Genomic DNA, 14,308 nt, shown 5'->3' on the forward strand with positions numbered 1-14,308 from the left:
CCTGGCTTCCTCTGAAGTAAATATTCTCACCATTTCTGGGACTTTAACTGCTTTTCTGTTTTTGCAAAATTTCATTTCTCAAAATAGAAACTCTGTGTCCTTTTGAGGTTTATTACAGAGCCATTTATTGGTTGAGGGTTGCTGTAAAAATCACCTTTAGGTTTTCAGTTTGCATGGTGACTTATCTGCAAGCTTCAAACAATTGCCTTAACATTTGGCTTCCTAAGAAAATCAGAATGTCAGCCTCTCAGGCTCCTACAGAAGCTCACCTCTGGACATGTGAAACCAGCAGCTGTCCACAGGTGACTTAACAGGAACTGATTCCAAATTCATTGGTATTACTGTCTTTTACTGGCTCTGCACATGTACTTTATTCAATTTGAAAAACATAATACAATTTTTTTTTTTTTTTTTTTTTTTTTTTTTTGTGCAGTACGCAGGCCTCTCACTGTTGTGGTCTCTCCCGTTGCGGAGCACAGGCTCTGAACGCAGACTCAGCGGCCATGGCTCACGAGCCCAGCCGCTCCATGGCATGTGGGATCTTTGCGGACCGGGGCACGAACCCATGTCCCCTGGCATTGGCAGGCGGACCCTCAACCACTGCACCACCAGGGAAGCCCCATACAATTTTTAAAGAAAGCACATTTTATCAAGTGCAAAATGGAAACCCCATGCACATCTCATGATTTCATTTACTACTCAGAACTGGGAACATCTCCCATGGCCTCCATGTAGCAGTTTGAAGGATTAGGCGTACTTATCCCCATTTGCAGATGAACTGATAGAGGATCCCTAGGGAGTGGTGAGTGAATTGCCCAAGGTCACAGCAAACCTCATGACAAGTATCCAAACACAGATCTCAGGATCCCTTAGTCTTTCCTCCATTACCTACACAGGTTGTTTCTATGTATATGGGAGCACTTTATTAGCTGTAATGGCCACAGAAATGTTTAGAGTAGCCAAGGAGGGTTGTTCAGGTTGTTTATTGCTCAAGGGCATGACACCCAAGGGGACTATCCCCATCATAGACATCGTTATTACTTTGAATTTTTTCCACATTTTTATTTGACTACTGATTCTAAAGGTAGATGATTTATATTCTTACTGCAATAATTTTCTGAAAAATAACAATAAAATATCTTATCTAACAAAAATCCATTTATTATGATAATTTTCTGACACATGGAAATAAAAAGACTTTTTCTAACAATGTCAACATTTATTTGCTTCATAAGTAAAGCAGAATGAGGTTGATGAAGACCTTGTTAATTTAAAACATCTACAATGACTAGTCTTTCCAAACATGGAGCTGCTTTTCCAACTGTTGTTTTGATTTTTATCTAAATTTTAAAAAATCCTCTGTAAGTATTTGTGTATTGGCTAAATTTAAAATTTTGTGTTATAATTCATATTATCTGCCTGAACAGTAGCTCAGAGTTCCAAATTTAATCTACCAGATTTTCATTATGACATAACTTACTTTTGTAGTAATGAATGTTCATTTATCATTACATATATACAAAGTAATTATTTATATTCATAAATTAGAGATTGCTATGTAATGAATTAAAGGAGAGCTACTGTTTATGGTTGTTAAAGGAATTTTTTCCTTTCAGTTTTATTGAGATATAATCGACATACAGCACCGTTTAAATTTAAGGTGTACAGCACAATGATTTGACTTATATATGTCATGAAATGACTACCACAGTAAGTTTAGTAAGTTTAGTGAACATCCATCATCTCATATAGATACAAAATTAAAGAAACAGAAAACAAAATGTTTTCCTTGTGATGAGAACTCTTAGGATTTACTTACTCCTTAACAACTTTCATGTGTAACATACAGCAGTGTTCATTATATTTCTCAGGTTGTACCTTACACCCTAGTACTTATTTATCTTAGAACTGGAAGTTTGTGCCTTTTGACTGCCCTCATCCAATTCCCCCTCCAGCCACCCCTGTCTCTGGTAACTATAAATCTGATCTCTTTTTCTTTCAGTTTGTTTGTTTGTTTGTTTGTTTTGTGGTACGTGGGCCTCTCACTGTTGTGGCCTCTCCCGTTGCGGAGCACAGGGTCCGGACGCGCAGGCTCAGCGGCCATGGCTCACGGGCCCAGCCGCTCCGCGGCATATGGGATCCTCCCGGACCGGGGCACGAACCCATGTCCCCTGCATCGGCAGGCGGACTCTCAACCACTGCTCCACCAGGGAAGCCCCAGTTTGTTTGTTCTTGAAGTGCAATTGACTTACAGCACTATGTTAGTTCTTGTTACACAACATGGTGATTCGATATTTCTATACATTTCAAAATGATCACAGTAAGTCTAGTCACCCTCTGTCACCATACAAAGATACTACATAATTATTGACCATAATCCCTGTACATTTCATACCCATGACTCCTTTACCTTGCAACTGGAAGTTTGTACCTCTTAATTTCTCTCACCTATTTCTCTCCTTCCCTCACCCCCCTCCCCTCTGACAACCATGTATTTGTCCTCTATATCTATGACTCTATTTTTGTTTTGTTATGTTTGTTCATTTGTTTTGTTTTTTAGGTTCCACATATAAGTGAAACCATACAGTGTTTGTCTTTCTCTGTCTGATGTATCTCACTTAGCATAATACCCTCTAGGTCCATTCGTGTTGTTGCAACAGGCAGGATTTAATTCTTTTTCTGGCTGAGTAGTATTCCATTACATTTCTTTCCTCCCTGTATAAAGGAAATTTCTTTATGACAAAAATTAACTGCAGTTACATTCATAGCTTGCTAAATAATATTTTTTAAAGCTACACATTCTAAAATAAAATACTAAGCTCATATGTTATTACTCCCATGATATTGGAAAGAAAAAAGATATCAAACCAAAAACAGAAAATGAAAAGCTGCCTACAGACAAAATGAAATAAAATCTTTTGTATTGTTGAATAAATTTGGGGAGGAAAAGGTGAAATGCCAAAAAGATAAAAATAAGGGTTCAGAGCCATAGGTTTCAGTGAATGTGTCACAGAAACGTGAGCAGGATGTGAATTTACGTTTTCATTCCGTCATCAACCACGACTGATAGCTATCAAGGAAAATTAGAAAAAAATGCAAAGAACCCAAATATATGGCCAAGTAGTTTGAGTGTGAAACAAGGCGCACTCTTGCTGAAAATTACCCACCTCAAGTATGAAATTTTTACTTTACATAAGATAACACAGGTTGGAAGTTTAGGACAATATAACGGACACAAATTTTTCTAAATGGTGAAGGAAAAAATCACTAGGTTCTGGTTACTTATTACACTTCAGTCAAAGGATTCTACCTTTTGCCAGCAATTTGAGAATGAAAAAAATCAACTGGAAAATAAGAAAAAGCACAAAGATTGAGAGCATTTAGCACTATTATTTTTTGTAATCATGAAGAATCTAAAATGAACATTAATAGTAATACCATATATTCAAGTTTCAAATCTGATTTGAAAAATATGTAATTATTAATGTTGCAAAACAGATTCTGTATGATAAAGAAAATATTGGCATTCTCTTGTTGAACACATAATAAACACAATTATGTTTTTAGCAAGATATTATCTAGCATTCAGAGGATCATCCAAGAAAATGTATGAGCATTCTAATGAGATTTTTCTTCACTTGCAGAAATCATAGAAGATTAATAATAGCAATAAAGCAGAACATTTATCCAGGATACAAACACCAAATAACATTACACATTATTTAGTGAATGAAAAACAAAAGTCGAATAATTAAAATATAGCAGATTTGTTGACCAAAATAGTTTTGAACATTGTAAGAAATGTTAAATGTTACACAATTAAATAACTAAGGCACATCTCTTGATGTAAGCCATGTGAAACAGTTATTTTTAGAGTTGTAAATTTTCAAAATGCAAATATATATGAAAATATTAAAGAATTTTTTTCCACAGGAAATTTTATAGCCGGAGGAAGATTTTTAGTAGATTTTTAGTAGACCACCAACAAGAAAACACTGAAGCTAGGCCATAATAACAATTTGAGGGGGCAGGGTTACAACAATGACAAAAAATTTATGACAAACTTAATGGATTTCAACATAAGATACCTCAAAAGTTCTAAGGCTGCCCATTATTTAAACCTAGTAGAAAGTAATATAACAAAAAATTATTTTGACGTTGCTAAATCGTGTTACACAATCCAAGAACTGTTTGAATTCAGTGAATCATTGGAGAGTATTGAAAACAGAGTAATCAAACATGAATTTGAGACAACTGTCAAATAAACGATGGAAAAGTCAATTGAAAACAGCGTGACTGGAAAAATTCAGTTAGAGGCAGTATGGAAAAGTCTTTTAGAAATCATTGATATTAGTAAAGATATAGATTCTAAAACACAAGCCAAAGCTATGCTTTTGGAAAAATATTTTTAAAAATACATTTGTTCAACACTAATTTGACATAAAATTTATGACAACATATGACAAATTTATGACAACATAAATATGAAAAAATCAAAAGTTAATGTACAGGAACTTCCCTGGTGGTGCAGTGGTTAAGAATCTGCCTGCCATATATGTGGAACCTAGAAAAATGGTACAGATGAACCGGTTTGCAGGGCAGAAATTGAGACACAGATGTAGAGAACAAACGTATGGTCACCAAGCGGGGAAAGCGGCAGCGGGTGGTGGTGGTGGTGTGATGAATTGGGAGATTGGGATTGACATGTATACACTAATATGTATAAAATAGATAACTAATAAGAAGCTGCTGTATAAAAAAATAAATAAAATTCAAAAAAAGAAAAGAAAAGGATCCGCCTGCCAATGCAGGGGACACGGGTTAAAGCCCTGGTCCAGGAAGATCCCATATGTCACAGAGCAACTAAGCCCGTGTGCTATAACTACTGAGCCTGCGCTCTAGAGCCCGCGAGCCACAACTACTGAGGCCAGGCACCACAACTACTGAAGCCCCTGCACCTAGAGCCCGTGCTCTGCAACAAGAGAAGCCACAGCAATGAGAAGCCCACCCACCACAAAGAAGAAGAGTCCCCACTCGCTGCAACTAGAGAAAGCCCGCGCGCAGCAATGAAGACCCAACGCAGCCAAAAAAAAAGTTAATGTACACAATATATTTGAAAACATTACAGGAGATTAAGAAGCACTTTGAGGGACTTTCCTGGTGCTCCAGTGGTAGAGAATCTGCCTTCCAAGGCAGGGGACGAGGCTTTGATCCCTGGTCGGGAAACAAAGATCCCACATGCCGCGGGGCAACTAAGCCCATGTCCCACAACTACTGAGCCCACGCTCCTCAACGAGAGAGACTACGTGCCACAAACTGCAGAGCCCACGCACTCTGGAGCCCGCGTGGCACAACTGGAGAGAAGCCCTCGTGCCGCAACGAAAGATCCTGCATGCCACGACGAAGACCTGATGCAGCCAAAAATTTTAAATAAATAAATAAATAAAATATTAAAAAAAGAAGCACTTTGAAAAAACACAAAGTTTTACCCGGTTCATAAAACAGTTAATGAAATATATATTATTGATGCCAAACACATTGTAGTCTCTTGACATTGATGCCACCTTCTCCAAAATAGAAAATATTAGAAAAAGGAAAGCGAAGACTCATTTTAACTATGAACCCCAGGGCCAGCCCTTTTACAATAAATACAAAGGTCAATATCAAAATCAAAATTTTTTTTCTATATTGGAAACAGCAATAGCTCTTTAAAAGATGCAGTATTCTAGATGATATGTGTAATTTGAAAAAACTTATGATAAATATGAACTTCTATAACCATTAAAAATACATAATTGAGGGAATTCCCTGGCAGTCCAGCAGTTAGGACTCTGCAATACCACTGCTGGGGGCATGGGTTCTATCTCTGGTCAGGGAACTAAGATCCCACAAGCCTTTGTGGCATGGCAAAAAAAACAAACAAACAACAAAAAAAACCAAACCATGATTGAAATGGAGGAACATGGTAGGAAATATGATAACGATGAGACATTGATGTAAGAAAAATCTAGTTGACTCACGTGAAATGCGTCAATATATTTGTATCGATAATGTATTAGACACATTTTACTAAAACCATTGTAGATCTCAGGATACAATAACCTTGGCAGTATCAGTCACCAGTGGAAAATGTAGATTCTCACAATTTAAAATTAATAAAAAACTACTTAACACCCATGATATCACAAGAAAGACTGTCAAATCTAGGGAGCATTTCTATGGAAAATAAGATATTGGAACAAGCAAGCATTGACATTACCACAGAAAGTTTTGTTTTCATGAAAATTACTTTACGACTGAAACTATCTTACAACAAATTGTTATATCCCAGAGGTTTTGCGTTGTTATGTTTGTGACTAAAAACACTAATTTTCTACTATTTTGTATTCAATAATTCTGTGTATATAATTTATGGAGAATAAACTTCTGCTTGCTTTGTTATTACTGAGAAGTACATAATCTACTAACTTGAAAAGACTTCTTGAGAAAGGGGCACTTCTTTGTTATTCCCACAAAGGTACCACAGGAGACAGCAGGAACACTGAACTGTCTCAGGATTTGTTATAAAGTGACTGGGGCAGAGGCCAGCCAGTGAGGCATCCAGGTCTCTTCTAGGACCATGTTGCTTCACACATATTATTATTATTATTGTGCATAAATCTGCTTGCCGGGGGTCAGTGTCTCCCAACAACTGCCAGAATATTGTCCAAAGGCCTTACATAGGCATATGAAGCCTGTCACCATCTGGTTGCCCACACCTCCAGCCTTGTCACTTAGTAGTTCCTATTATACTTGACGCTACTGCCAAATTGCTCTTCTTAGTTTCCCCAGACCCTGTGTACATCCTTGCCTGTATATAGGCCCCTGGCCACCTTCCCTTCCTCCTATTCTTCCATCAGGACTAAACTGAGCTGTCCTCTCCTCCAGGAAGTCTTCCTTCTCCACTCCCCACCCCTCAAGGTTACCAGGCTGGGTGACTCTCCCACACAACATCTCAGACCATAGCACTTGTCACACACAGCTGAAATCTTCTGTAATTTTGTCTGGCTTTCCCATTAGGCTGAGACCTTTCCCGAAAGGAGCCATTGACTCACCAATCATTGCACACTGCTGTAAACCCAGCCATAGCACCTAACTGATGCTCAAGAAATGTTTGGACAAACATGCATGCAAATGGCCAGATGCATACATCTTTAAATAAGTTCCATCTCACTAATAATTAAAGAAAGTTAAAGCAACAATTTAAAACCATTAAAAAAAAAAAAAAAAAAAAGGATGAGGGACTTCCCTGGCAGTCCAGTGGTTAAGACTTTGCCTTCCAGTGCAGGGGGTGCAGGTCCCCTGGTCGGGGAGCTAAGGTCCCACATGCCTCCGACCAAAGAATCAAAACATAAAACAGAAGCAATATTGTAACAAATTCAACAAGACTTTAAAAAAATAGTCCACAACAAAAAATCTTTAAAAAAAAATTTAAAAGGATGAAAATGCTCAGCCTTGGCAAGTGTTCTGGCAGGCAGGCAAGTTGTTACAATCTTTGTGAAGAACAATTTGGTGGTATGCATCAAAAAGCCCTAAAAATGTCCATACTTCTCTGACCCAGCAACTCCACTTAGAGGAATTTATCCTGAAGAAATTGCCAAGGATGTGTGCAGAGATTCGGACGTTAAGACAGGTGACTGCCAAGTCATTTACAAGAGCAGCAGTGAAGAAACATCCTCGGGATGAAGAAACAACCTAGGGATGGTGGATTGTGGTGTCAGTTGTGGGATATCCATAAAGTGGAATAAGATTTAACCATTAAAGTGATCTGTGGAAACAAATTATTGACAGGGAAAGATGCTCACATCATACTGCCGAGTCAACAAAAGGCAGATAACACAATAGAATGTCAAATATTCTCCATTAAAATGAATACACTGTATGTGTGTGTGTCTGCATGCATGCACTGTGTATTCTTTATTTCCCCACCTAGCAATATATTATGGCCATCTTTCCACGTCCACATCATTGGCAATGATCATTTTCTCTGGGTGGTGAGATTCCTCGTGACTTTCATGGTCTCCTTTCTTACTCCTCTGTGTTTTCTAATTTTTCTTCAGTGAGCGTACATTGTACTGAAAGTGGGGAGGAGAGGAGAGAATAGAAGAGGAGAGAGCTGCTCCCACTCTCCATCGCGTCGGGCCCTCATGAGGTTAACGATGAAAGGAGAGAATTGGAATTAGGAGAGTGAGGGGGAAGGGGTGGGTTGAGACCTCTAAGACCTCCAGTACCGCTATAACAGAAGTTTTGGAAAGTGAAGATAGTTCTTTAAAAGTGTGCAGAAGCAAATGGAATTGCCAAAAGGCAGCCTGGGCGTAACTGAAGCTGCCTGTGAACCCAGCAGCTGGAGGAGAAAAAAAAAAATTCTCCTGACAGTAAAACTTCTTTTCACAACCCCTAATTTTCCCCTTCTATTTACGGAGTATCTCTCCTTGCATCTAACAGCGATCTAATTTATCTTGCCACTCTGACCTCTTTCTAGTAACGTCTGCTACTTCTAATGTAGGTCAGTGAAGCAGTTTGCAGTGAACCTGTTTTTTCTGCCAGGAATCTATTTTGATATGTGATGAGCAAGGGTTAGACCATCTCCATTTTCCTGGGATCTATTTTAAAACACATTTCAGTAAGTGTCACCTTAATCTACTGCACCCAGCGCCTACGCCTCACTGGAGTCACTTTATATTTAGCTCATTTTGAAATTCAAAGTCGTATGCAGATATGTTAAATAAATATATGTTGTAAAGCAAAAGGAGGAGCCGCTGTGAAAGAGGGAGCCAGGGAGGGAGCCAGGGAGAGCACGGCACCGTGGGTGGCTTGGGAAGAATCTGCTGCCAGAGCGAGGACTCAGGTTCCAGTACCAGATCCTCCCGGCCTCCACCCTCCATCACCCTCCAGACATTCCTGCCAGCTTTCCTGGCTCTTTTTTTTTTTTTTTTTTTTTTTTTTTTTTGCGGTAGGCGGGCCTCTCACTGTTGTGGCCTCTCCCGTTGCGGAGCACAGGCTCAGGACGCGCAGGCTCAGCGGTCGCTCCGCGGCATGTGGGATCCTCCCGGACTCAGGCACGCCTGGCTCTTTTTTTATTTGTGCAGCTTGGAGGAAGGACTAGCTGCATCACCCGACGTGTTGTTGGGGATGGGGCGTCAGCATCCTACCAGGCCCCTCTGAAGGCCCTGGAGCACCTGCAGCATCGCCCTCATGGCCAATATCCGCTCTCCATCACCCTTCTCACTGCCTCCCTCATCTTCATCCCCCACCCGGCACACCCAAGGGCGTACTGCCAAGCTTACAGCCAAGCCTTCCCTGTCAGGATTTCAAGATGCATCCAAATAGAGACATCACTGAGCCCTTAGGAAGAGGTGTTTGGCTGTCACCCCATCATTCTGTGGACCACTGAATGGGCATGTGTGTGCCCCACTCCTTTCTTCTCTTTGAGGATGCAGAGCCTTTCCAGCAGCTTTAGGAGCAGGCGAGAGGGCCCGAGAATGGCAAGTCAGCAAAGAGCCAACCCCTCACCACGTCCTATTTATTCGGCATTTATTGAGTGCCTACTGTGTGCTCCCTGCCTTGAAAGGCTCTTGACCCAGTTAAAAGCACACATAAATTTCCCTCTGCAGTTTCTGAAAGTGCAAAACTGTTCCCTGGGGTAATGACGTGCCCTTATAGCCTTACTAAGATTAAGCTTTGTCATTTTTGCCTTTGTTTTTTCAGATGCTTTTTCCCTGTCTCTGAAGTTTGTGGCCTTTTGGGGTGTACAAATAGCAAGCTTCAGCAAAACTGAAAAACATCTTTATCTTGTTCTTCCCATTAATGCTGCTGCCTTACAAGTTCAGGTTACCCACCTGTGGTCTTTTCTTACAGATTCTCACAGAAAAACTTAATTTGAAGGTAACAGAATGCCTTGACCATCGCCATTGTCAACACGCTGAAAATATCTTTTAAAAAGCTAATTTGTGGTTTGTTTTCCAGAAGTAATTTAACAGGGCTTTTGCTCATATAAAATGTTTCCCTCATTTTATTTACAGCCACACAATGTTAGGCAAGGGTCCCTGACTAGTTAGCAGTCATGGAATGCATTGAATAATAGTCACTTTTTGCTAATAATCACATTTTAAAAAGAAATAGGTTTTACTACTTCAAAAAGATACATGTATCCCAATGTTCACAGCAGCATTATTTACAATTGCCAGGAGAGGGAAGCAACCTAAGTATCTATCAACAGATGAATGGGTAAATAAGATGTGATACACAGACACACACACACGCGCGCACACACACACACACATATACATATGATGGAATACTACTTGGCCATAAAAAAGAACAAAATTTTGCCATTTGTAGCAGCATGGCTGGACTTGGAGACCATTATGCTAAGTGAAATAAGTCAGAGAAAGACAAATACTGTATGATATCACTTATATGTGGAATCTAAAAAATTCAACAAACTAGTGAATATAACAAAAAAGAAGCAGACTCACAGATATAGAGAACAAACCAGTGGTTACCAGTGGGGAGAGAGTGGGGGAGGGGCAGGACAGGGTAGGGGAGTGGGAGGCACAAACTATTGGGTGTAAGATGGGCTCAAGGATATTGTACAACACGGGGATTAGAGCCAATATTTTGTAATAACTGTAAATGGAAAGTAACATTTAAAAACTGTATAGGACTTCCCTGGTGGCGCAGTGGTTAAGAATCCGCCTCCCAATGCAGGGGACAAGGGTTCGAGCCCTGGTCCGGGAAGATCCCACATGCCTCAGAGCAACTAAGCCCGTGCACCGCAACTGCTGAGCCCGTGTGCTGCAACTACTGAAGCCCACACACCTAGAGCCTGTGCTCTGCAATGAGAGAAACTACCCCCATGAGAAGCCCATGCAACACAACGAAGAGTAGCCCCCCCTCACTGCAACTAGAGAAAAGCCCGAGCGCAGCAGCAAAGACCCAACGCAGCCAAAAATAAATAAGTAAATAAATTTTAAAAAGTAAAAATAAAAATAAAATAAAATAAAAACTGTATAAAAATTTTTTTAAATAAATTTTAAAAAAGAAAGAAGTAGGTTTTGAAATCCTTACTAGCAGTTCTTTCTGTCCCTTTTCCCCACCCCACCTTGGAACTCCAGAGCCAAGTTTCAAAGGGGTCTAGATGAAGGATTTATTCCCTGGCCCATTTTTTTCAAACATCAAGGTCTCGAAGACTATCAGTGAATTAATTTAGGGCTCAGCCAAGTTGGAGAGAGAAAAATTACTATTCACCCTGAAATCCATTTAGGAGAACTAACTACTTCAGGACACTTCAATTTACCCTTCAGAGACTGGGAACAAGAAATGGCAACTCGTTTGGAAAATTAGCCTTCCTAGGCCTTCTTAGCAGCAATCAGAGGGCATTGAATTAAAAGGTTTAAGGCCTGAGTTGGGGGGCGGGGGTGGCCTTAGGGAGCTTAACTGCCTGTGGATGCATCAGAGCTGCAGCCGGAGGAGCCCCCAGGCTGGACTTTACTTGCTCTTTACATTCAGCTCTGACAAGGAGAGAGGCTGCTGTCAGAGGCCTAAAGAGAGCGTTCCTCAGGGCGTCCCAGCTTTGATGTCGCTCTCATAAAACGGCTTTTCAGGGAGGATTAGTAAGCAGGTTTTGAAGAGATTGGCATTCCTCTCTGATCTGCTAAACAGATAATGAGGATTTCTAGTCATTAGAGCAATGATACCAGAGCAAAATTCCCATGACACGCACCAGCATGAAACCCCTCTGGAAAGTGCCTGCCGTGTGGGCGGGCATCAAAAGCCCCCTGATCCTTGAAAGTGAACTTGAGGTTTCCTGCCCAACCACACAACGTGGATTCCCATGTCTGGAATTTAGTTTTCAGCATATTCAACACAAATTTGCACATGAGGAAGTAAGAGGCTCTCAGAGTGTTGAAAAGAAATCTTACATAGAAAAAAGTCCTCTAATTTCAAGTGTGAACCATTAGTGATTAAGTGACAAGGGCAGCATAATTCAGTTTCCCCAGCTGTCAGAACTGGGATCACAGCTGTGAAGGTCCTCTTTGTTTTACACAGGCGAAAGCTACCTGTCCTAAGCCACTTAGTAAGTTAGGGGCCACGCCAGGACTAGGATGCACCCAGGTGTTCTGAGACCTAGCCCTGGGCTCGCTCCGTGCACAAGGGGTTAGTGAGCCCCTTCCATGTTCAGGCAGGACCCACAGAAGCATGGGGAACCCCTGTAGTCTCATTTCAAATGATGCAAAAATGAAGCCTGTGCTACTGGTCGGGGTGGGGGGTGGGGAACTTGCCCTTGAGCCAAACACACCAGGTTTCAAGTTCTGACTCTGCACCTCCTACTAGGCGGGTAATCTTGGGCAACTTACAGGAGCCCTCTGAGCCTCAGTTCGTTTATCTGAAAAAGTAAATATGCCCACCACACAGGGCTGTCATGAAAATAAATTTAAAGGAGATTAACATTTGTGAAGTTGATAGCCCTGGTGCTTAATAAAAGTTGGTCCCCCTCCTATTCGTTGCCACCTGAATTCCTTTATCCTAGAACAGAGGGTGTGGTTACAGACTACATGCATGAACAAAGCTTTGCTAAAGTGTAATCAGTGACTTAACAAATAAAAAATACACAGGAGATCCTACTCTGGCCAATAACAGAGTCTGAGGGCTTTAGGTGTCCAGAACGAAGGACATCTCTAGTCTGATTAGAGAGTTGAGGAGAACAGGAAAAGGTGGCAGAAAGGAGGCCAGGGCAGGATAGACCAGAGATGTCCAATAGAAATATAATGCAAGCCACATGTGTAATTCCAAAAGTTCTAGTAGCCACATTAAAGAAAGTAAAAAGAAACAGATGGCATTCATCTTAATAATATATTTTTGAACCCAATATATCCAAAATATGATCATTTCAACTTGTACTCATATAAAAATTATGAATGAGATATTTTATGGGTTTTTTTACTAAGTCTTCAAAATCAATATGCACATTGCACATCTCAATTCAGACTAGCCGCCTTTCAAGAGCTCACCATATTGGACCACGCAGGTGTAGACAAATCCCCATGTGCCAGCCACTGTGCTGGGTTAAGAGGTCTAGGACTAGAGCATCGTTCCTGCCCTCAAGGGTCTCGCTGTCTAGTTTAGGATCTAGGACAAATGGGGGAAATTTTGTACTCAAAAATATACATTTGTCTGCAGGTTCTCAAGCTACTTATCATTAGGCACTAAACCTGCAGCTCAATCCTTTTCCTAAGAGCCTTAGACATACCTTAACCACATGGACAATATTCTTTCCCATTGTCCACATAAACAGCTGTCAGATTATGCATCTGATTTGGGGGTTTAGGACATATAGCACCCTAGGGAGCAGTTTAAGGGAAGGGGGAGGTGCCTTGCTCTCTAATCCCTTTAGGCTATGTAGCACCCACTTCATCCTTGTTGAGCCGAGATTCCAGGCAAGTAGGAAAGAAACTGAAAGCAAAGTCTCCGCCCTCCTTGAACCGGTTACCTGTCTCTTGGGCCAGAAGCAGCAGCAGCAGGAGAAGCCATCCATGCTGAAGAGGCAGCTGCTCTCACCACCTGCTCTCTACCACCCTACCCTGGCCTCTTTCCCTTGCCCCTCCCTTGAGAGCCTCTTCATTTCCTCCACTGCCTGGCTGGGCTCAGAGGGAGACTCACCACCCGCCGAAATGAAACACCAGTCGCTGGTGCTGCTTGCAGAGCAATCTTCATGCTGTGTCAGTGTGGACCTCAGCAAAACCACAAGTTGAGATTTGCTTTAGATTCCCCAGTGGTTTTTTGGAAAACTTTCTCCCTTTCTGCACTTCCACCCCTGCCCCCACCCTGAGGTCCTTCCTTAACTATTCCTGCTGAGAAACTAATTCATACTAAGGAGTTAATGATGACTCAGTGGGCCATCTTTCCCAGGGGTATTTGCATCACTAAAAGACCAGATTAAAAAGAATAGCTAAAATGTATTGAGTGCTTGCTGGGTGCTAGGTGCTATGCTAAGAAGATAATGACCTACCCTAGGGAATACGTGGACAATGGTGGAATTTCAAGCAAGCCGATGACACCAGGTGGAACAGAGGTATCTTCCTGGTTGTTTTAAAATCATACCTTGTAGACAACTGCTATTCAAGCCTACCTAGGGGGAATAGTCAGTGGAGGATATAGAAGATCAGCACTATTTTTTCCTTAACTTTGAAACTTTAGAGCCATCTTCTTTGTTTATGGATTGGGGGTAAATGTATGGATTAGGTTTGTTTGTTTTTATCCATTCATT

The 14,308-nt window shown here is 41.0% G+C and overlaps 1 protein-coding gene across 1 annotated transcript in view; it reads right to left on the reverse strand.

The window, feature by feature from the left end:
- The window catches only part of LOC309800318 (uncharacterized protein), a 28,774-nt gene extending 15,160 nt beyond the window's left edge, over window positions 1-13,614 (reverse strand). The window contains exon 1 of the mRNA XM_082614381.1: window positions 13,532-13,614. The gene's annotated coding sequence lies outside the window, so the exon portion shown is untranslated. The remainder of the gene's footprint in view (window positions 1-13,531) is intronic.
- Window positions 13,615-14,308: the final 694 nt, after the last annotated feature.

Source organism: Mesoplodon mirus, assembly GCF_964341445.2.
Source record: "Mesoplodon mirus genome assembly, chromosome: 3".
NCBI classification, from domain to species: Eukaryota; Metazoa; Chordata; class Mammalia; order Artiodactyla; family Ziphiidae; genus Mesoplodon; species Mesoplodon mirus.